General features: G+C 48.2%; 1 protein-coding gene across 6 annotated transcripts in view; it reads right to left on the bottom strand.

Moving 5' to 3' along the window:
* The window catches only part of CTIF (cap binding complex dependent translation initiation factor), a 160913-nt gene that overhangs the window by 136025 nt on the left and 1122 nt on the right, over nucleotides 1-23766 (bottom strand). The window contains exon 1 of one of the 6 annotated variants that reach the window (XM_054053529.1): nucleotides 23633-23726. The exons of the other annotated variants lie outside the window; for them this stretch is intronic. The gene's annotated coding sequence lies outside the window, so the exon portion shown is untranslated. Of the gene's footprint in view, nucleotides 1-23632; nucleotides 23727-23766 lie in introns of those variants that run through there. 6 annotated transcript variants of the gene reach the window in all.

The raw sequence follows: 23766 nt of genomic DNA, 5'->3' as shown, positions 1-23766 counted from the left end.
GACGGGAGCCCAACAGCTGCCACGTTGCAGTGTCATCCACAAACCTGGCATGCCACAGGGCAGGCGAGCGCCACAGCACATCAAGACAGAGACATTAAATTAAACTCAGGAATAAATAGGGGAAAAAAAAAAAACCAAAACATGGAGAGAGAAAGAAGGCAACCAAGTGCAGAAGACCACACATTCAGACTCGAAACAGTCACTTTGACATGGTCATTCAGCAAGGAAGGGAAATGAATAACCAGAAAGCCAGAAATCCCTCATTCTCAGCCGGACAATAATTTATTACGTAGCTTACTTCACTGCAATAAGAAAGGGGTTTTTTGTAGCTTGGAGATGGATTCGGATCTTTCTGTTCAAACATAACGGAACATTCTTGCTGCACGGAAGAGAAGGACCTGGGGGTGCTGGTTGACAGCCGACTGAACATGAGCCAGCAGTGGCCCAGGTGGCCAAGAAGGCCAATGGCATCTTGGCTTGGATCAGAAATGGGGTCACCAGCAGGGCCAGGGAGGCGATTCTCCCTCTGTACTCAGCACTGGTGAGACCACACCTTGAATACTGTGTTCAGTTCTGGGCCCCTCACCACAAGAAGGATGTTGAGGCTCTGGAGTGTGTCCAGAGAAGAGCAACGAAGCTGGTGAGGGGCTGGAGAACGTCTGACGAGGAGCGGCTGAGAGAGCTGGGGTTGTTTAGCCTGGAGAAGAGGAGGCTGAGGGGAGACCTTATTACTCTCTACAACTACCTGAAAGGAGGTTGTGGAGAGGAGGGAGCTGGGCTCTTCTCCCAGGTGACGGAGGACAGGACAAGGGGGAATGGCCTGAAGCTCCGTCAGGGGAGGTTCGGGTTGGATATCAGAAAAAAATTCTTCACAGAAAGAGTCATTGGGCACTGGAACAGCTGCCCAGGGAGGGGGTCGAGTCGCCTTCCCTGGAGGTGTTTAAGGAACGGGTGGATGAAGTGCTGAGGGACATGGTTTAGGGAGTGTTAGGAATGGTTGGACTCGATGATCCAATGGGTCCTTTCCAACCTTGTGATTCTGTGATTCTGTGATAAACAAAGCATCATCACCTTTAGAAACACAAAGTCTTTTAGTATGTGAGATTTGTGCACGTGGCTGGAGTGGTTTCCCAACAGATGGGCTTCGTAACCCAGGGGGTGCCAGGGCAAGGAGTCTGCTGGAGCACCGCTCTGGTTGCAAGAGGACAGCAAGGCATGATTCCTGTCCCCCGATTTTGATACAAATTTGATCCATGGAAATATATCACCCCTTCTAGAAATAAAACCTGAAATGGGTCATAAAAAACTCACAACCACCAACCCTTGAACAAAGAAGAGCCGGAGTTTTATAACCTATTTATACACCGGCTGAAACTACAATCAGTGCCTTAAGTCAGACAGAAACCATTTTCACATTCCCCTGCTTCTACTAAAAGCTAATGGAACAAGAGCCCACATCACATCTTACCCTTGCTATTTTTCACCTTTCCAAAGGAAACACTGCTGAAGGAAAATATTTGAAGGAACGGCAGAAAAATGCAGACTTCATATGTGCTCCATGATCTCCTCTTCAGAGCTGCACTGTTTCTCCTCCCAGAGCATGCAGCAACCTAGCAGCAGTCCAGGTAGAACACAATGGCTGCAAGAATTATGCTAGAAGACATGAACAAAGGATATTCTCCTGCCAGAATAGCAGCCCACATAATGCCGTGCACACACACAATCCCCGCTACGATGCACGTGGCACGTAGCAATCCTTAGGCAACCAACACACGCATTTTGCCAAGCTCTTCTTCTATTGCGAGACCCCACCTGGAGTCCTGTGTCCAGTTCTGGAATCCTCTATATCAGAAGGATATGGAACTGTTGGAACTGGTCCAGAAAAGGCCACAAAGATGATCCAAGGGCTGGAGCACCTCCCATATGAGCACAGGCTGAGAGAGTTGGGGTTGTTCAGCCTGGAGAAAAGAAGGCTGCAGGGAGACCTTAGAGCAGCCTCCAGTGTTGGAAGGGGCTCCAGGAAAGCTGGGGAGGGGCTTATTACAAAGGCATGGAGTGACAGGAGGAGGGGGAATGGCTTTAAATTGTAGGGGCGAAGATATAAATCAGACGTCTTGAAGAAATTCTTCACGCTGAGGGTAGGGAGGCCCTGGCCCAGGTTGCCCATGGAAGTTGTGGCTGCCCCATCCCTCGAGGTGTTCAATGCCAGGTTGGTGGGGCTTTGAGCAGCCTAGTCTGGTGGGAGGTGTCCTTGCCCATAGCAGAGGGGTTGGAGCTGGATGATCTTTAAGGTCCCTTCCACCTCAAACCATTCTATGTCTCAACGAATCTCAGAGGATGAGCCCTGATCCCATGGACAAGAGCCAGGGTGCAAAACTCCCCATGCAGGCATCGATCTGCAGGCAGAGAGCACAGCTCAGGTCCTAAGTAAAAGCGTAACAATAACCAGCTGATGCATACACTTTGCAATCCCATTTTTCAACCATGTGCTCACAAACCAGCTGCCACACTCCGTCTCTTGCAAATAACCAAAGGGAAACCATTATCAGAAAGTAAATCTTTTCTGTCCAGGTACCCAGGCAACGCAACGCCACTCGGGCTGACCTGTAATCTTAGAAAAGAAGCGGAGATGTCCGCCTGCTGAAGTCATCCATCCCATGCATCGGGAGGGAAGGGGTGGGAGCAGCATCCCCCGGTCAGCAGCAGGGCAGGCGTGGAGGTTGCTTAATCTCGATTAAACCATGCCCGTACTTTGCTGGCAAAGAGCATTTTTGCATCCACAAGCCAGCATTTAGCAGCATTCAGAGGACATACCTCGGCCGCCAGCCAAAATGCTGGAGCTGACACTCTGGATGGATGGATGGATGGAGGGGATTTTATGTTAGGAGGAGCCAGCTGGTCCTCTCCTCCCGGGAATCATAGAACATGTCTGTGTCTGAGGGCTCCAGACCTGGATGCAGGGTGCCAGGAGGGCTCTCACCAGAGTGGAGTAGAGGTTGAGAATCAGTTCTGTTGCCCTGCTGGTCATGTTTCTTTTGATGCAGCCCTGGATACAGTTGGTTTCTGGGCTGCGAGCGCACATTGATGGCTCATGTCCAGATTTTCATCCTTCAGAATCCTTCTCAGTAGGTCTGCTCTCAATCCCTTCATTTCCCAGCCTGTACCGATACCGGGGGTTGCCCCGACCCACACGCAAGAAGTTGTACTTGGCCTTGTCAAACCTCACGAGGTTCACATTCTCATGGAATCTCACCTCCTGCTTCCTTTCATCATAGCTTTCCACTTCTTTTGGAACTGAAGCTCTTCTGTGCAACAAGACCGAGGGCAAGAGAGCCTCAGAAGTCCCCATATTTAAGGCTTTTGAAAGATGAAATGAGAATGAGGAAACAAGATGCTTTTCACAGCATCGACCACCTTCTGCACCATGAGCACTGGACATAAGTAAACCATGGAATGGCTTGGGCTAAAAGGGACCTTTACAGGTAATCGAGTCCACCCCGCTGCAGTAAGACAGGACATCATCAGCTCAATCGTATTGCTCAGAGCCCCATCCAACCTGACCTTGAATGTTTCCAGGGATGGGGTCTCTGCTGCCTCCCTCGGCAACCTGTGTTTCACCACCCTCAGTGTAAAGAATTGCTTCCTTATATCCAGTCTAAGTCTGCCCTCCTTAATTTTAAAACTATTAAACCTTGTCCCGTCACAACAGGCCTTGCTAAAAAGCCCCTCCCCGGCTTTCCTGGAGCCTCTTTCAGGTACTGGAAGCTGCTCTAAGATCTCCCTAGGGTCTTCTCTTCTCCAGGCTGAACAACCCCAACTCTCTCAGCCTGTCCTCATGGCAGAGCTGTTCCAGCCCTCACATGATCTTTGTGGGCTCCTCTGGACCCATTCCAACAGCTCCACGTCCTTCCTGTGCTGAGGACTCCAAAACTGGACACAGGACTCCATGCTTTTGCTCATGAGAGCAAAGCAGAGGGGCAGAATCCCCTCCCTCACCTTGCTGGACAAACTCCTCTGGATGCAGCCCAGGACACAGTTGGCTTTCTGGGCTGCAAGCACACGTTGCCGGCTCATATCCAGCTTTTCATCTTCCTGTTGCTCCAACCAAGCCAAACAGTCCTTCATGGCCTTGGATCTGGCGACGTTTGGGCTTGGGTTTCACAAGCAAAGCAAGGGGTGGGTTTCAAATCGAAACGATTCCCTACAACATGAGCCTGGCTTGCTCATAGGGCATCTCTGTACTTTCTGCCCAGTATGAGCTGCTCAATGGGAACTGGAAAGAAAAATCATCCAGTAAAGCTCTAGCATTTTGCAAAGGAAAGGGAAAATAAACAACTTACTGTGCCCCTCTCTGAGCTAGCTCATCTCATTGAATGACTCCATGCACAGATAAGCAAATTCAGAGATTTTCTGAATTTCTAATTAACTTCAGTGCTAAAAACAACCCTGAAAACCCCCACTCAACAACACCCACAAAACCCCAAAATTTCCAAAGCCTGCCTCTGGAACCTGAACCTCTGCTCCTCTACCACATCTAAAAGTCCAAGTTTTATAAAATAAGTAGCAGATTGCCTTTTACATCACGGTCACTCCAGGAGCATCAGTCATGGACTTTTATCAGCTCACTTACAGGCAGCGACCATCACCACCACTGGAGAACTTCTAAATAACTTCTGGAAAAGAAGAAGAATTGTGAACCCGAAACTGGCAATTCTGTGCATGCAGAAGACGACACTTCCTCACAACATTTCTGGTCTAATAAGAACAAATTAAGAGGCTGGTAAGTAAACAAAGCCACGGGGAGCACAACGGGACAGGGAACCTTGTAGGGTTGCTGTTCAACACCACCCAAGCAGATGCACAGTGATGCAGAGCTGGCGAAGGAATGGGACATCAGTGTCACAATAACAGATTTCCAGGACCCCCGTCCCTGCTTCTGGCTTCCTCCAGATTCAAATATACCAACATAAGACCTGTAACCACCTGCAAAAACAGGGGAAAAGCCACAAGCATCTTCCACATCCTACCTATTTGTTGAACCTTCTCCTTGGGAAAGAAGGACACAGCCAGACTGAGTCTGTTGCCAAAGTTTTCCCTTCCCCTGGAGCTGGACAGTGTCCTCCTTAGCTCCTGCTCCTGGCCATGCGGACTGGACATGGTCCAGACAGTGGGCTTCCACCCAGCAAAGTGACTGCATTTCAGAGAAGTGATTCTCACTGCAATCGCGCGATATGAATTAACCCTGTCTCCTTGAGACTGCTGTGGGCAAAAGGCATCATCTAAGGCAGCTCTCACAGCTTGGGAAGATGCCCTTGCAGACCTTGATTTCATTTTTCAGCCCACAAGGACCTCCTGCGTGTTCTCCCATGTAGTTTCTCATAGCAATTCAGAGAGCACTTTTGATTTCTAGATGGACACAGGTTTTGCACTGGGTTCCTGACAGCTGCTCCAGGAGAGGATGTGATCCAGTGTAGACACTAAAGCACCTGCTAAGAATCCTGCGGAGCCAAAGGATGCTGCTATGTGGCACGGATTGCCTCCAGCTCCTTGTGAACACACCAGTCCACCATGCTGGCCAAAGCCCCAGCAGCAGGTGATGCTCGGCCCTGGATGGGTGGTGATCAGGCTCTTTCCAAGCTTCATTTTGCCCAAGCAGTGTGGACTGAGCCCACTGGCTTAACCCTCCTCTCAAATCCACCCCCAACATTTAGCTTCTTCCAGCAGCTCATGAGACAGCTTGAAACAATTCACCAGGATAAGGAACCAACCCTGCAAATACCAAGTGAAGCACCTCCCCAGACAGGAATTTTCGTGAGTTACTAGCCGGTCACCAGCCTCCTCTTTGATGCCTGAAGTGCATTTTTTCACAATCCCTCCCAGGTTACTGCTCTGCTCACTGGGTGCTCTGCAGCAGCAAAGCAGCCACATACCTCCCAAAAAGCCCTTCCCAGGCAGCCCCACTCCCCCTGAAATTATCTCTCCTGTTAAACTGCAGCAAGTAAGGGGTGACAAGAAGCCAGTGATGAGGATGGGAAGAAAAGCAGCCTGACAACCCTGAGAGGATAAAGATGCTGCAAGTATTTGTGCAGCTACATTTATTGCCCAGGGGACTGCAGGGTTTGATTAATAAGAGGTAAACGAAGCAGCTCGACTTAGCTGAGCCCCAGCAGGCACGAGGAAGACAGGAAGGTTTTCATTAATACAAAGCAAATGGAGACAGGTACATTGAGGACACGACAGCTGACCTATTTTGACACGAATATGAGGACAAGTGAGCTTTGAGACTGTCTATTTACCTCTACCAGCAGCAATGACAGACTAGATGACTGTCCCAGATCAAGATACTTGATGTTCAACCTTGGAATCCATCAGCCCTACCTCCGTCCAAACATTCCCTGCTGTGTCCTTGACATCAATCCCCTTTGCAAACCCCAAGCCTTGGATATCCCACTGAGCAGCAGCATCGCTGCCAGTGTACTGGGGACAAGAACCTCAAATTCATCCCAAAATGTCCTTGAGCTGCTCTTTGTGTCCAAGTCCTCCACCCATCACGGACTCAAGCGCACCATGCACTGCATGTGTGATTGGGATGTATTGCTGGCTCCTTCACTGTGCCTCACTTCCCCCTCTTGAGAAATGCAACAACCCCGGTTGGGACTCATCTTAAACGCTTGGCTTTCCCACCTAACCTGGGGAGGTGGAAAGAGGTTTTATAGCTTCAAGGTGCCACCACATGGAAAGCATCACAGATCTACAGGGTCTTTGATGGACATCAGAAGTTTGGCCTTAGTTTTCAGAACACCTCTGGGGTTACTGCTTTGAGTACGTACCCAGCAGCTCAGGAAAGCAGGCCAAGAAATCATTGAGAGAAGCTTTTTCTCTGGAAATACAGCCTAGTCACGGATAGTGCCACAAATACTTATTTTGGTAAGTTTGCTTCCTGACCCAAAAGGAAACAGTGTTCCTACAGAGCTGGATAATGACTAGAGGACCTAGAACCACCTGCAGACATCAAAAACCAATACGATTCACCTTTCAGGACAGCTTCGTCCACCCCAAGATTCCACCTGCAGTGGAAGACCCACCAGCCATTGCCTCCACAGTGACTGGGAGACTTGCAGGCATGAAGACAACCGAGAAATACATCCACGAATGAATTTTACATTATTTTTTGTTCTTTTGTTGAAGGGTAGAATCCCTAGGCTGGAAAAGACCTTTAAGATCATCAATTCCAACTGTACCTGTCCACTACTAAATCATACCCCTAAGCACCCATCTTTTAAATACCTCCAGAGGTGGGGACTCAACCATCTCCCTGGGCAGCCTCTGTCAGTATCTGATAACCCTTTCTATGAAGACATTTTTCCTGATGTCCTATCTAAACTTTCCCTGTTGCAGCTTGAGGACATTCCCTCTTGTCCTATCACCTGTTGCTTGGGAGAAGAGTTCAACATCCACCTCTCTACAACATCCTTCACGTTCATCCTGAAGGTTTTCCCATGATGACCTCCACCACGTGGCAGCCCCACCGAATATGTTTGCAGGGTCTGAAGGAGGTCATGTGGGAAAGTCGCTTTCTGCACCTCCCAACCTCTGCTTACATCCAAGGGATTAACAGACCCAAAGTTAATCATAATGAGAACATGGAGGCAGGACTGTAGTTGCAACAACGGGGAGCATCATCAGCACCTTCAGCAGAAACAACACAGCAGGAGGCCTGCTATTGATCTACCTTTGACTTCACAGTGCAAATAAAGAGCCCAAACTATTTAGCTTTGGTAAAAAAGAAGAAAAAAAAGATAAGGAAGCATTTGATCAATCCATACGTCCAGGTGGCATCTCACATTAAAGGGCCTTGCAGGCAGAAGCCCATCATTGCTGGCTCTTGGATGCATGTGCAGGCAAGTCAGATGAGGGCATCTGAGGGATCTTTATGAGCCATTGGTTAAGTAACTGAGCCTAACAATAGGAGTGATCAAAAAAATGAATTCCATACCCAGCCCTGAGTTACTGCAAACACTTGGAGATTTCAGGGGAAGATGCAACCATTGTAACATAACCACAAAATGCTGGGGCTTGGGGCAAGCTTTCCCTGCTCCCACTGAAGTTTTCTTTGAGGCTTTTCTCTCCAAGAGGGAGCCTGAAGAACCTCTGTGATTGCTGAGGGACCTGAGTCCAGGGGCACCCTGCGGCTGGAGAGTCACCAGCAGTTCAAGGGAGGGGACTCTTCCCACTACTCCCCTCGGGTGAGACCTCATCCAGAGTCTCGCATTCAGTTCTGCAGTCTCCAACATAAGAAGGATATGGAACTGTTGGAATGGGTCCAAAGGAGGCCATGAAGATGATCCGAGGACTGGAGAACCTCCCATATGAGGACAGGCTGAGAGAGTTGGGCTTGTTCACCCTGGAGAAGAGAAGGCTGCGGGGAGACCTTAGAGCAGCTTCCAGTACGGATAGGGACTACAGGAAAGCTGGGGAGGGGCGTTTTCAGGGAATGCAGGGATAGGATGAAAGGGAATGGTTTTTGGCTGTAAAAGGGGAGATAAAGACAAGATCTTAGGAAGAAATGTTTCCCTGGGAAGGTGGGGAGGCCCTGGCCCAGGTTACCCAGAGAAGCTGTGCCTGCCCCATCCCTGGAGGGGTTCAAAGCCAGGTTGGATGGAGCTTGGAGCCCCTGATCCAGTGGGAGGTGTCCCTGCCCATGGCATGGGGTGGAACTGCCTGGGCTTTAAGGTCCCTTCCAACCCAAACCATTCTATGATTCTATAATACTTTGAAACATACTTCATTCTGGATTGAACAAAGGAAATTTGACTTGACATTATTTTGTTTCCAGTTTTAAGCAAATAAAACTGTCCACTCTACCAGATCCCAGCTAAAAATCCTCTTATCCCCCACAACTATCCTTACTATCATGATTTTTCTGCAGGCTCATTAAAAAAAAACCCTCAACACAATTAGCATCAATTGTTTATTCTAGGGGCTGATATTTAGGCATATTCAGAACCCCTAAATTCACAATTTAGGATTCGTAGGTATTCAGAATCCCCTAAGGATAATTTGGGCTATGCACCAGGACATCCCCCAGGACAGAAGACATAATTTAAGACGTGACTGTAATTAACATATCTATTAGAAATTAGAATCTCAGAAGATGTCACAGGTATCACTTTTCTATCTTTTAAAGAAGAGGGATATAAGGGAAATAGGAGCTCACATTCCCCCAAAGTGAGGAGGCTGCTTCAGCCCCAGTTCTGCAGGCACGAGGCACAGCACTGCTGCCAGCCCTTTCAGGCTTTATCCTCCCAGCAATGCTTCTGCTTTGGCTTGTTCCCAGCTCTCTCACAGGCTGCTCTGCCCCAGGAGAAAATATTTATTCTCCATGGGCTATCAGGCATTCCACAAGATAACACCCAAGACTGCAGAAACCACAAGGCAGATAAAGCCCCTCTGATGCTTGGATGATGCCCCGCTGTATCCTGTCCCGCTCCCTTTCAGGTCAAAATGGATCTTTTACAGAACAAGGGAAAAATAAAACAGGTTTTCAGGGCAATCCTACTGACTTCTTGTATTTCAGCCCCTCTGCGACCAAGACCCTGTGATGCTGATAACCTCTGTTGATCCCACCAGGTGGTTTAACTGGTGAGCTTAGCAGTAAGCCCTGTCCCTGCAAGGAGCTACCAAGTTATATCGGGTTATTCTCTGCCTCACGGGGATCGCAGAGGCTTTCAGTCAGCACAGGGATAATTCCCAACTTCAATTTGCAGGAAGAAAAATAAAGTTTATGGACAGGGGGAACTCACCTCGAGATGCAATGTTTTGTTGATGGGGTTTTTTTTCCCCTCCTGGGCTTTATTTTGTTTATGCTGAAGTAGCTGCTAAATCCCGTTAACATGCTGCAAATCCCTGTCTTGCTGAAAACAGAATCTGCCACCTTTAAAAGTCATCTGTATCCAAATAAACCCCTAATGGAAAGGAAAAGGGGTAGGTAGGGAAGGCAGCACCCACAGCAGGGAGGGCAGGGCAGCAGGAAGAGTCTGGCAGAAGGTAGAAGAAATGGGATAGGGAACAAATAGTGGGACAGGGAACAACAACAACAAAAAAGAAATAGGCAACAGGAAAAAAATGGACTAGCCAACAAAAAAAATGGGATTGACAACGAAAAAAAATGGGATAGGCAACAAAAAAAAATGGGATAGGCAATAAAAAAACATGCTACGCAATGAAAAACAGGGCTAGGCAACAAAAAGTGGGATAGGCAATGAAAATAAACGGGATAAACAATGAAAAAATGGGGCAGGCAATGAAAAAAAGGGCTAGGCAAAGAAAAATCTGGGCTTGGCAATTTAAAAACGGGCTAGGCAATGAAAAATGTGGGCTAGGCAACAACCCTGCACCCATGAGCAAGGCAAGAAGTGGCAACGTAGAAATTTCACCCATTAACTTGGGCAGCCAGAGGACTTCTGCAGCAAAGAGGAAGCGTGTGTACAGTCAGAGAAAGGGGAAAAGAAGAGAGTTGCGATGGACAGTGAGTCTGCAAGCAAACACGTGCAGAGGGGCTGCCTGGAAGGTCTGGCAGGCTGGAGACACCAAACCCAGCAGGGTGTCCATCGGAGCAGAAGAGGTAGTTCACAAGTAATGGACTGTATCTGGCAACTGAGCTCATTCTTTGGCTTCACCTAGCCTGAGCGAACGAATAATGTTATTAAAAGGCAGACAAGGAATCAAACAGCAGCTTGGAGAAACCAGGGAAGCCTCCTGAGAGCCAAGGGAACCTGCACTATCTAGGGAAGAGCAAGATTATAATAATTAGGTCAGTTGGCGATAAGCCTTCTCAGCGCATGCAGGCAGGCACACACATGCTGCTGCCTTGCTAGAAAGTGGTGATGTTCCCGAGGAGCTGAGAAACCCAACAGCAACATGCCAGGGGCATGGAAAAGACCAGTGGCAGAAAGCCTTCTCCAGCAGCAAAGCACGGCAGCTGCTCACCTTAAGGTCTGAGGATCGGTAGCTGCAGCATGTGAAACTCTGATGGGATATTAGAAAATTCCTTCACTGAGAGCATGGTTCGACGCCCAAGGGATGACACAAGGGAGTGTGTTGTCTCCATCCTTAGGAACAGCATCAAGACTCAACTGGATATGGCCCTGCGTGGGCAGGTTTGATGTAGAAGCCAGCCCTGCTATGAGCAGAGGGCTGGACCAAAGGACCTCTGGAGCTTATTTCAATCCAGAATAACTCCAGGATCTTAGAACCATGAATCACAGAATCATTAAAGTTGGAAAAGACCTCTGAGATCATCCTGTCCAACTGTCAGCCCAACACCACCGTGCCTACTAAACCATGTGCCACATCTACACATTTTTTAAACACTTCCAGGGATGGAGACTCTACCACTGCCCTGGGAAGCCTCTTTCAGGGCTTCATCACTCCTTCAGTAATGAAATTTTCCCTAATATCCAATCTAAACCTAGCACAACTTGAAGCCATTTCCTCTCATCCAGTCACTTGGCTAAGGGGACCTGCCCCTTGTCCAGACTTCCAGGACAAAGCCACTAGATCTGACCTCTAGCTTAATTAAAAACTGCCTAAACCTCTTCCCAGCAGCAAGGTGCCTGGAAGTCCAGTCTGACCTTTTGGACAGGTAACAGAGACGGATGTGAAGCTCAAACACACAACAAGCAAGCAAAACCTTCTGCTCCAGGAGGCAAAGAGGATGGTCCCACATAGCAAGTGCTGTATAGGTTACATATGCACTTCTCCTTACAAAAAGGAAGCTGGAAGCTTTCTATTACCCATCTCATCCTTCCTGGATGGTTTGACATCAGCCCTGCCCACGTGGGCAGCCTCAAGGCACAAATAGTTCAGAGAACCCCAGCTATGGCCCCAGAGTGGGAGGTGGACTGAGCTCACATCCAGATGTTTGACACTGGACCAAGCAAACAGGAAAGGGACACCAAAGCTGAGGATGTGCTCATTGCCCTGACCCCTCCTTCCTTCTTCCTGCCCATCTGTATTGCGCAATTGCCATCATCTGCCTCCAATCCAACACTGGGGCCCAATCTCCAATCCAGAAAAGAGAAACCACAGAATCACAGAATTGTTTAGGTTGTAAAAGACCTTTAAGACAATTGAGTCCAACTGCAAACCACCAACCCACATACCATGCAGCATGAGATGTTCTTGTGAAGCCTCAAGCTTTCAGACCACCCACCTGTGCCTTCAGCAAGGTGTGTTGACATCAGCAACTTTTCCCCACCACCCATGCATGAAATCCTTCAAGACATAAGTATTTGACTGACTGATCCAAGCTAAACCAGATCTTCACACAAGATCATCCTACAGACTCAATTGTCCATGCTTCATGCAACCACAAAGTTCCAGCAGTCACTACAGCTCAGCTGCCAAAAAACAGCTGCCACCCTTAAATATACTCCAATATTTTTTTCATACTGCAGACCTCATGCAGGATACTCATATTCACCCTGAAAACTCTTCTTGTTAGCTTCCTGACCGATCCTCCCTTGTGGTTATGTACTCTGACCTCTCTCCAGAACACCAGAAAACAGTGGCTACAGCTGCTCGTGTACTTTGAATCAAAGTTTCTTGGGTTTTTTCTTAAAATTAGTGGCTAATAGAACTCATTGCTTCCATGTAGACATTTCTCCTAATGCTTTAATCAACAGACATAGATGCTCAGAAGAATTCAGGTGCTGCAAAGATGAGGCTATGGGTTTTCACTCATGTCACTGGATGACATGGAAGACACTCAAGAAGACAGAAGCTGGAAGCACATAATGGGTGTGTCTACTGTAATACAGTGGATAAATAGCCAGAATTAAGGAAATGAGTGGAAAACTTTAGCCTGAAGTTTATTAGCCTGTGGAAACGAGGGGAAGGCTTTATTGGCTGACACTTCCCATCAAGCTCAGTGTAACGCTTGTTGACACGTGGAAAAGGTTGAAAGCACGAAGTGATGGAGGGGAGGATTTGCCAACAGATCCACCTCTTGACATACAGTTAGACAGATCTGAGAGTCACACCACCAGACGCTTAACAACCACCAGTGGTTATGTAACGGCCTCTGAGAGGGTCACAATTTGGCTGGATTTCTTAAAAGAAAAACAAATGAAGACAAGCAAGCAAAACACAAACTGGGTTATTGAAGCATTTGTAGGCGGTCACCAACCAGACTGCCCAGCACACCCTACTATCACCACACAAATATTCATGCCAGCCACTAAATTTCCACGGCTCCTCACGTACACGTTCTTCCACATCATCAGATTCAGATTACCTAACAGGTAGATTTAGATGAGATCTTAGGAAGACATTTTTTACCATGAGTGTGGTGAGACACGGGCACAAGTTGCTCAGAGAATTGGTGGCTGCTCCATCCCTGGAGGTGTTCCAGGCCAGGTTGGATGGGGCTTGGAGTAACCTGATCCAGTGGGAGGTGTCCCTGCCCTATGGCAGCGGATCAGAAGTGGATGAGCTTTAAGGTTCTTTCCAACACAAGCCATTCCATGATTCTGTGATCAACCACCACCTTATCACAAAGTGAGTCTGAAGCCCCTCCCATAAAACTCGCCTGTAATGGCTCACACCAGCCACAACCGGCCAGAAAAGGAAACATGATGACCGCGGGTTGCCATGCTCCAACAAGGAGACCCAGGCAAGGGCCAAAAGACTCGAGAACGGAGAAGAGGTGTGATCCGATGTGGGTATGACAAGAAACATTAAGCTTCATTTTCTGGGGTTTCTTTAAAAAATATCTGGGAAGTCTCAGTTTACAACTACTAGAGACAACTTAACCGCTAGCATCCCCATCAGTGTACCACCCTATTTGTTGATTAGTAGACCAAAGAAATGGCTTCCTTAAAAAGTATCTTCATCTTTCCAACCAGCCTTTTCCCTGTGTATTTATGGCTGGCACTGCCACGAGAAAATCTCCTCCAGGCACTCTGCATGGCAAAAGGCTCCCCAAGAAGGTAATGAATGCAAGCTGCAGGTGAAACCTCCCTCCTGCAACCTTCTCCAGAAACATCTGGCTGAGCTAGACAAGTCTGGTCTTCAATAGAGATCCCAATAAAGAACAGACGTAACTTCTGAGTCCTGGGCTTTGTGCTCCTTAACGTAAGATCTTGGGCTACTCAAGGCTCTGTTTTGGGGCACACAAGGCAACACCTTTGCTACCAGCAAACCACACTGGCTGTTCAGAATGAGGACTCACAGGCAGCCCCTGTGCATTCAGAGGTACCTTAGAGGTGCTCCAGTGACACTGCAGAAGTTTGGACCAGCCCCGATGAGCAAACATGGTATTACCAAACTACTAAAAGCTCCACTGGCACTTATGCCATGATGTGAGACCACCACCCCTCTTCTCAAGCTCAACGTGAGGGTCCATATCAATAGCTACAATCCTTGGTGCTAAGTTGTTAATCCTTTAGGTGTTCAAGGCCAGGTTGGATGGGGCTTTGAGCAACCTGATCAAGCCGAAGAGATCCCGGGGCCGGTTGGAACTGGATTGCCTTTGAGTTCCCTTTCAACTCAAGCCATTCTATGATTCTAAATGATGTGTTAATATATACAAAAAAGCTTGAATCTTGTGACCGCCAGAGATGTCCTTGCTCGCAGCACATGAGCTTTCAGTCAGGTCATGTCTGTAGTTACCAATGTTCTACCAAAGGCTCATGAAGCCCTAAAATTCACCACTCGCCAAAATTCAGCCATGTCAAAGTGGGACCAAACTCTGCTGCGTGCGTCACACAGATCAAGAGTGAGGATTTGTCATGAAATCACGGTAGCCCTATTACCGTAAACTATCAGAGAAACACTGCCCACCTTCTTCCAACCATCAGCAATACATGCTTACAAGCCACTGCTCCCAGCCAGAGCCAACCTGGGAGCTAAGAGACCACCCAGGAGAGCTGACCATCGCTGAAGGACAGCAAAAGCACAGGACTGCTGCAGTAGAGGTGAGAGCTCCTCAACACGGATCCCACCACATACAATACCAATATCATTACGTACAATATCTCAAATACGAAGTTTGAGATAAGAATAATGTGAGACAAAGATCATTCCTACTCTAACAAATCTATAAAACAAAGGAATAAGTCCTCATTTTGGAATTTCCTGAGCAGATCAAAGTTGGCTCCAGGGTTTCAGTCTCTGGGTTTTGGGAGGGGAGAGAAAGGGCTCTGGGGGGGCTTGGGAGATTCTTCTTTTTATTTTCCCTTCTCCCTTCTTCTTTAGAGAGAAACAGAGCTTGCAGCCAGCTGCACTGGCTTCCAGAAGAGGAGAAAAATTAACCTGAAAGTAATGCACTTGTTTTTAACATAGGACACGGCATACCAAACGTCTGGTATCACTTAGAGTGGCAGACGATTTAGTGACTCCTTCACTGAGCAGCTGCGTCTGAAAGCCCTGCAGGGAGCAAACGATGCTTTCTCCCTGGCATTTAGCAACTGGTTCAGCTCTGCCGCAAAAGGCAAGCTGGCAGCAGTCCTGCGCAGAGCGAGCATCATCATCCATCCATCATCCACACTGACCTCTCCCATCAGTGCCTGGGTGAGCATGACATCCTTCACGACAGGAGTCATCTTCACTCTCCTCTCCCTGGTGAATTCGTGCCATCAATTTTTACAGTATGACTAGGCTAGACCTCAAAATTTCATTTGGCTGGACTCGCCTGCCTCTCCGCTGACATTCCATGGATATGGAATAGAGACCTGGAGTTGCTGCAGGTCTGGCAGCGTGTCCTCCTCACGGTGTTACTCTCCTTCCAGCACAGGGAAAGCTCCCGCTGACAGCTCATCCTCCCCCACTGTGCCCCGAAATGTGCAGTAAGGATTCAGACGGGCTCCTGCTGAATGAAGCGAGCGTAAATGGGGGTGCTCAAGGAAAACCTCAGGAAAGGCAGCAAGGGATGACTGTGCAAACCAGAGCAGGGGAAAGGCTGAGTCACTTCCTCCCCCAGAGCCCTAAATAGAGAAGAGCGTAAAGAAAATCGCTCTCCAAGCTGACAAAAAAGGAAGAGAATCCCCAGTTTTAAAAAAAAAAATTAATAAATCAAAGTGCTTATAGTGACAGCAGAGGGGAAGGGACAGAAAAGGCAGTCTCGGTGCTGCAGCTGTAATGAGAAAGCAGGAGAGAGGGACAGGGCATCTTCCCCAGCTCCTTTGGGAACTGGGGGTGCACTGATCACATTAAACAGCAGCTCCAGCTCTAAGTCAAGTTCACGGATCATCGATGATGCCCAAAAGCCACCACACTGCTGCCTCATCTCCTCCAGGCGATGCTGCTGGCTGCAACCTCAGTCTCAATGGGAAACCACAATGAGCTCGGGCAGACAGAGCCCGGCCAAGCTCTTGGGGACAGATTCTATTCACTCTCCAGTGTGCCAATGCTCTGGGTGAACTTCTAGGTGGTGGCATGTGAAATGCCACTACAAGCTGCAGTAAAAGCATAATACCTGACTATCCATCCCAGCAGGGGCACCGTGAGGCTAAGCTCAAGGCTGGGAAACCCTTTTGAACACTGGATACTTCTACAGGCAAAAGACTGGAGAGAAATCAGGCACCAGCATTTCACAGCAAGCTCAGTGGCCATGTAGAAGCACAAAGTCTTCTCAGGACAACAATGTGGTAGAATAGGATAGAATAGAATAGAATAGAATAGAATAGAATAGAATAGAATAGAATAGAATAGAATAGAATAGAATAGAATAGAATAGAATGGAGTGGAGTGGAGTGGAGTAGAGTAGAGTAGAGTAGAGTAGAGTAGAGTAGGAGTAGAGTAGGAGTAGTTTGTGTTGGAGGGACCTTTACAGGTTATCTAGAATCATCCCATCACACTCTCCCAAGCAGCGTCCCTACATTCAGCTCCTCCCTCCCACCTTTAAGGGGATTTGGGTTACTTCCTTAGAGAAAATTTAGTGAATTACTAAGAGGTATTAATCAACCTGCCTGCACCCAGACAGATCATATTTAAGCTTACAACCACTGCAGTCTCTCCCTGCAGGCAAGAAGAAATTTAAATTCCCCTTTTTCCACCCTCTTCTTGTGAGTTCTTATCTTTGAGACATTAACTCCTCTGTCAAATTTGGCTGAAATTAGTCCCTAGCGTTAAAAAAGCTTCTGAAGGAACAGCAAATGACAGCCAGTCTGAGTGCATGAGCCTCATCTCTGTTAATTAAATAAAGATAAGCACAGAAATACAGAGAAGCAGCTTCAAAGTGGCTGTTTGCAGTCAATAAATAAATCTCTTGCCCCGTGTAATGCAAATACATACAAAATGATGTGCAAATATCCTTTCTCAGAGGCAATTCTGAGAAAGACGATATGTGCTCCACAGATGCTCTAAAACCTGGGAGTGAGAGGGACCAGCACCCTGTGGTGCATTAAAAGCATCCAAGCAGGGAAGGACACTGCAGCTTCTGCTGAAAACCAAGGGTTCCACAGGCTACGATGTCCTGCCCACCATCCATACTGCTCTGAGCATCCATAGAGGCAGGAAAAAATGCTCCGCTGCCTTCATCAGGCCAGCATAGGGATGGGCAGGGCAGGGATATAGGAAGGGATGGAAAACTCGCCGTTCACCAGAAGAGCTTTCCAGAAGCGTGCGTTTCATTTCAGAGCTGTCGTTGGATGCGAGAAACTGCTGGTCCCAAAACAAGGGGAAAAAGCTGTCAGAGAAAACCACCCACCACCTTGTCCCTGCTGGTCCCCTGCAGCACTCCAGCTTCTTCATCTGCATCCCTGGCTTCCTCTTCCTCCAGAAGCAGCCACAGCCATCGTGGTGAGACCGCATGGACCCTTAAATCTCCACCTAATGCATCTCCTTAGGAGTCATTTCCAAAAGCACCCTGAGCTTCTGTGTCCTGCTGTAAAGCCTCCAGCTGCAAAAATCATTGCTGCAAGTTTTAAGACCGCCAGCCCGGCTTCCTGAGCCAGAGAAAAATGTAATCAAAGATGCCTCCAAGCCAATCGCCTGGCTGCGAAGAGGTATTTCTTGGATCACCGATACGCCCTGATTTAAGGGAATACAGCTCCCGTGGATGCAACCATCCACCCCCATCTCTCCTCATCATGCAAAACAAACACTGCTTTAAACATAAAACATTTCTCTGTTATTAAAATCCAGCTGATAACCACAGCACAACCACAACCCTTCCTGCTTTCTTTTCCTCTCTTGCACAGCCACTCAAAACTGTATTTATGATGGCATGGTTTGTATTTATTTTATTTATGATGACTGAAAAAGGGGAGATTGAGATGAGATCTTAGGAAGAAATGTTTTCCTGCAAGGGTGGGGAGGCCCTGGCCCAGGTTGCCCAGAGCAGTGGTGGCTGCCCCATCCCTGGAGGGGTTCAAGGCCAGGTTGGATGGGCCTTGGAGCAACCGGATCCAGTGGGAGGTGTCCCTGCCCATGGCAGGGGGTGGGACTGGATGGGCTTTGAGGTTATTTTCAACCCAGATCACTCCATGATTCTATGTTGCAGCAGGACACGCTGCCCAGAAGCCCTCTGGCCCAGGGGCTTGCTTCTGGGTGGGTGATGCAGGGATTTGCCAGCATCCAAAGCAAAACAGGTCTTGCGGCTCTGCTTCAGGCTGGTTTGGTTGGACCTAAACAGCACCATAGTCCTGCAGGTGACTGGAGTGTACACTTCTCTGCAGGACAAAAAAAACCCTTCAAAATTCACACCGCTATTATCCCTGCAAAATCCCCCATTACCAAACACCACAATGCGTTTTCACAGACCTGAATGCCCTTCAAAGCCACCTGGTGGCCCCAAAATGACGTCTCCGTGGACCACGCAGCAGAAGAAGCAGCGCACAGCCATAGCCAGAGGTGAGTCCAGCTCTGGAAAGCGGCTGCCCCTGCCCTGATCTCACCAAAGGCTCTGCCACAAGCAACCGGCTCTGTGCCGGCTGGCAAAGCTCTGGCTTCACAAATGGGATGTTCGATGCCTGTAACGGCTGAGACCCAGGAAACATCTGTGATGCGTTTCTGTCCTAACTCGCAAATGTTGTGCTCGCATAGACAGACTTGTGAGATTTAACCAAATGATGCAAAAACACTTGGGATCACACCTACTCATCTGCAGAAGATCTTCTCAACGCTAGCTTAGGGATGGACTGGGTGCAACGTGGTGTGGCACAGCTGATCACGGGGACCCAGACTGCTGCAGCATTTCACACTGCCATGCTGCACGCTCCCATGCCGCCCTTCCCACACCAACCCACTCACCTCCCGTGCCACTTATCACCCAACACAACCGGTGGCAGAGGGATGGCAACAGGCTTGGTGTGAACACCAGTTTCTCCCAAACGTCTCCTAAGCTTCTCCCAAGGTCCCAGTGAACACAACTCAAGCAACACGGCTCCCTCCAGGCTTTCAAGACTTCAAAAGCATTTATTGGATTTAAGCACGAACCCTGTTAACAGTTCCCCATCACAGGTGGATGGGGAAGCTGGTGGCAACTATGAGTCTCTCTGCAGCTTCTGCTTTGGCACAGGGCAGGTTTCAGCAGTGGTGAAGCCTTCCCAGGGCAACACAGGCTGTACAAACCAGTCCCAGCGAGCTAAGCCAACTCCAAAGGGATGGAGAAGGTTGGTTTGGGACTTTTTTTTGCATTAAGGCCAATTAAAACAGCTGGTGAGAAACAAGCTTGTGTGCACCTACCTGCATCCTCAGGTAACCCTGGCATGATGTGACCCCAAGGGATGAGGCACACCACACAGCCACCCACCTCCGCTCCCCATCCCAGGGTCATTCCCACCACAGACACATCATCCCACCCATAAGTCTTTCCACCCTGCCATCTGAGAGATGCAGATGACATCCACCACCACCCAGCAGCACGGTGGATGCAGCCATGCCAGGCAAGAAGGCAAACCTGAGCCACCACTAATAGCCACAAAGGAGACGCCCTCGATAAATTACTGCACATTATGAAATACTCCTGTGACCATCTCCTGACTGACAGGCACAGCAGGATTTTGTCCTGCAGATATAGCAGAGGCAGAAGGTTAGTTGTGTCACCACAGATTCCCCTACCACCTAAGAAACCAGGTTTTTCTTCTTCTTTACCACAACTGTTACACGCCTGGGGGAAAGGGGAAGCCAAGTAGGAGAGCATACAGGAGTAAAGGCTTTTCTGAACTAAGAACAAGACCAGTCCTAGTCAACCTCCATAAGCCTCAGAAGTCCATGGACTACCTCAAAAAAACTTCCAAAAAGCTAACTTGAAAAAGCAAAGATCCCAAGTCCGTTATAGAGACACCATCTCCATTCCTGGGCACTTCTAGAATGGTTTGGGTTGGAAGGAACCTTAGAGAACATCCAGCTCCAATGCCTTGCGATGGGCAGGGACACCTCCCACTGGATCAGGGGCTCCAAGCCCCATCCAACCTGGCCTTGAACCCCTCCAGGGATGGGGCAGCCACCACTGCTCTGGGCAACCTGGGCCAGGGCCACCCCACCTGCACAGGAGAACATTTCTCCCTCAGATCTCATCTCAATCTCCCCTCTTTGAGCTTCAAACCATTCCCCCTCGTCCTATTCCTGCACTGCCTGATGAAGAGCCCCTCCACAGCGTTCCTGTAGGAGATGAATACTTTGGGGTATCTCTACATGCAGAAGACTAAGACTGACAATGCAGAGTCCAGCAAGTCAAGGCCCACCACGGCACAGCCAAAGGCAGATGTGGAAGAAATAAAACCTCTCTTTGCAGCAAGAAAGTTGATGATTAAATACACAAAAGTTTTGAGAACACTCAGTTTCATCCCTGTTTCACTCTGAACTGAAGCAGGAAACTTATTTATCTTGGGATCGCCAGCAAGGCATCTATGTTGTAAATGACCATACATATATAAATATGCACACACATATAAGCAAATAAATTAAATTAAAATAGCCAGCCTCTCAAACAAACAGAAAATGATTAGTTAGCTACACTAGCCCTTTATTTTGGATGACTCAGTAATGCGCTAATTATACTCAGGTAGCAGAACTGCACCTTCTCCAAGGAGTTTCACAAGAACATCCCAAAGCATTTATGGAGATTACTTGTCCAGAAGCCTCAATGCTTCCAGATTTTCAAGACAGGAACAGTTGTCCTTTCGCCAGCCTGATAAGGCTATGATCTACCCAAACAGAGCAGCACTCTGTTAACTCTGAAACTTAACAATGGCATGCATAATGTAAATGTCTTAAAACTACTGCCAAACTGAAAAACAATGAAATCATCAGCAATATTTAATTGCTCCACATTTTAGAAGAAATAGTCAAGTGTTATGCTAAAACATGGAGCAAACAGCTCCTGAAATAGACCATTTGCTGCCCCAGATTCCACATAAACCATAGGGTCTTGCTGTACTTTTATCTATAGCTCCTTCCTAACATGCAGGACCCCAAAGACTCCCTGGAGTAGCAAGAATAGGAAATTAAATAAGGTTCAGGAGGGTTTTCTGGCAGCTCTGCAGAAACCTGTGAGCAAAAACTCAACCAGCAATAACTACTGCAATTTCACAGCAATCCTACTGGGAAAAGACCAAGCAGCACCAAGGATGGCTGTGAGAAGAATTAGGAGAGACACACTAAATGAGAAGGAAGAGAGAGTCAGGGCAGCAAAATTTGTCCTCACCAGGAGACCACGCTGGAATGAACTCAGCGAAGCATGTCACCCAAAAGTGAGGATGCTCAGAGAGCAAAAACAGAGTGTTTTTCTCTTCCAAGACTGAGTACTGATGGAGGGACATCTGGAGATGATGCTCATCACCTCATCATCTCCCCCTCCACAGTTTGGATCAAGGGCAAACACCTATGAAGAACGTATTCATGCTTTGCACATCATTTTTCACAGCACTCAGGAACCCTCTGTGTCCCACTCCCACCCCATTTGCACATAAGGCTGACTCAGCTATGAAAACAAAGGTGTCAAAGCCTGCCAAAACCCTTAGGTAGCTCAATCCTCTACCAACCCCCCCTGCAAAGGCAGAACTGGTGTTCAATTCATGTCCACAAATGAGTTCTCCAGGCTCCCATTGACTGAGCAGCTCCTGGGTGTGGGGCTTCACCCTCCAGCTCACCTCAGACAAGTTGTTTCCCCCATGTCACCTTCACCTGCAGCATCCAACCACTGTTCCTCTGCTTTCCTTAAAAGCAACCTGAGACCTTACAAAGGACAAAAAAAAAATGCTTTTTAAGAGCTGGACAAGTCCCACGACACTACAACCGTGACACCTTAAGTTCACAGAGCCCTCAGGCATCGTACCTGCATTGCAAGGAGGGCTCAGGCAGAGCTCAGAGGCGTTGAAGGTGTTCAAGACCAGGTTGGATGGGGTTTGGAGCCCCTGTTCCAGTGGGAGGTGTCCCTGCCGATGGCAGGAGGTGGAACTGGATGGGCTTTAATGTTCCTTCCAAACCATTCTGAGATTCTGTGATTCAGTGAGCACAGCCTGAGCTTCACCAAACAGCCAACACTCATCCCTCTGCCAAAGGTAAGATGCTTAACATGGGGAAACAACCGCCTACAAATTTTACTGAAGGCTCAAGGGAATAAAATCCCATGCAACGTTTTGCTCTTGGACCACAGGATCAGCAAAGGATAGACCAAAGCCTTTATAGTCTTCATAGGGAAAAATAATCAACACAATAAAATGTTTTTTCTCCATTCCCTGGAGACAAAGTATGAGTATCTGCTTGTCAGAGTCACAGAAGTAATAAGCAGAGTAGAATGCTTCCCTCTCTATCCCATATGGCACCCCACAACAGTGTCTGGATGCTCACAGGATGGTCCACTATGAAAATCCTTTCCTACGCTTTGGAAAGGAGGGACTATTTGGGGATTATTTTGGTATCTTTGTGTAGAGAGAAACAACCTGGAAGTTCAATTTATCTTCTGCTTCCTCCTGTGTCTTCCATTTCTAGTAACAAGTCTTGTGACTTCAAGTTTCCTCCTATATCAACCCCAGTGATGGAGGAAGAGTAGCAAGGATTACTGGAGCGGGAATGAAGGTGGCACAGATGGACACGTGGAAGCAGCTTATTTCAGAGGAGCCACCATGTCTCTACAAAGGCCCAGGCGACTCCAGCCCTCCTCTCTGCACTGGGAAACAGCACCTACCTCTTCCTACCATAATGAAATTGCTCCCTCGTCCAGTGTAGGGTCTTAGTGGTGGGGGTCTCACCCTTCCAGAGGAGCGTGACACCAGAAGATGAATATTAGTTTCAATTTACAGAAAATTTACGGAAAATTTTCAGTCTAAGGACGGAGTTTTGAGACACCCGGATGGCAGAGACACCCAGCAACTGTGCCTCCAGGCGTACAGCATTGCCCCGGGCAGCTGTGGCAAAAAATATCCCGCAGCTGCCGGCTGCTCCGCTCCTACTAACATCTGTTGTCCCCTACTGTCACCCACGGTTCTCAAGACCACGTGCAACCAGAGTGACTCTGCAAAAAAAAAAAAAAAGCCGATAATAATAAAATAACAACAAAATTCAGTTCCTGGTGACTCCTTGCTTGGAACACCTCAATCCAACCCTGCATCAAGGATGGGGAAAGCACCTCCCAGGAGGTGGGGGATGCTCCCAGCTCTGGACCACGCAGCAGCAGACATCCCACCTGGGCATGTGAAGATGCTCAGGGTTACAGCAGGTGGTACCATGGTTCTTATCCTCCCACCTCAGTGCTCTGCCAGGCACGAACCACTGCCAGCTCAGCTGCAAAGGGGATAACGATGAACGACACGAACTGCA

This window comes from Cuculus canorus, chromosome Z (genome assembly GCF_017976375.1).
Source record: "Cuculus canorus isolate bCucCan1 chromosome Z, bCucCan1.pri, whole genome shotgun sequence".
Classification (NCBI taxonomy): Eukaryota; Metazoa; Chordata; class Aves; order Cuculiformes; family Cuculidae; genus Cuculus; species Cuculus canorus.
The sequence above is the reverse complement of the archived record's forward strand: the minus strand, read 5'-3'. Positions and strand labels throughout refer to the sequence as shown.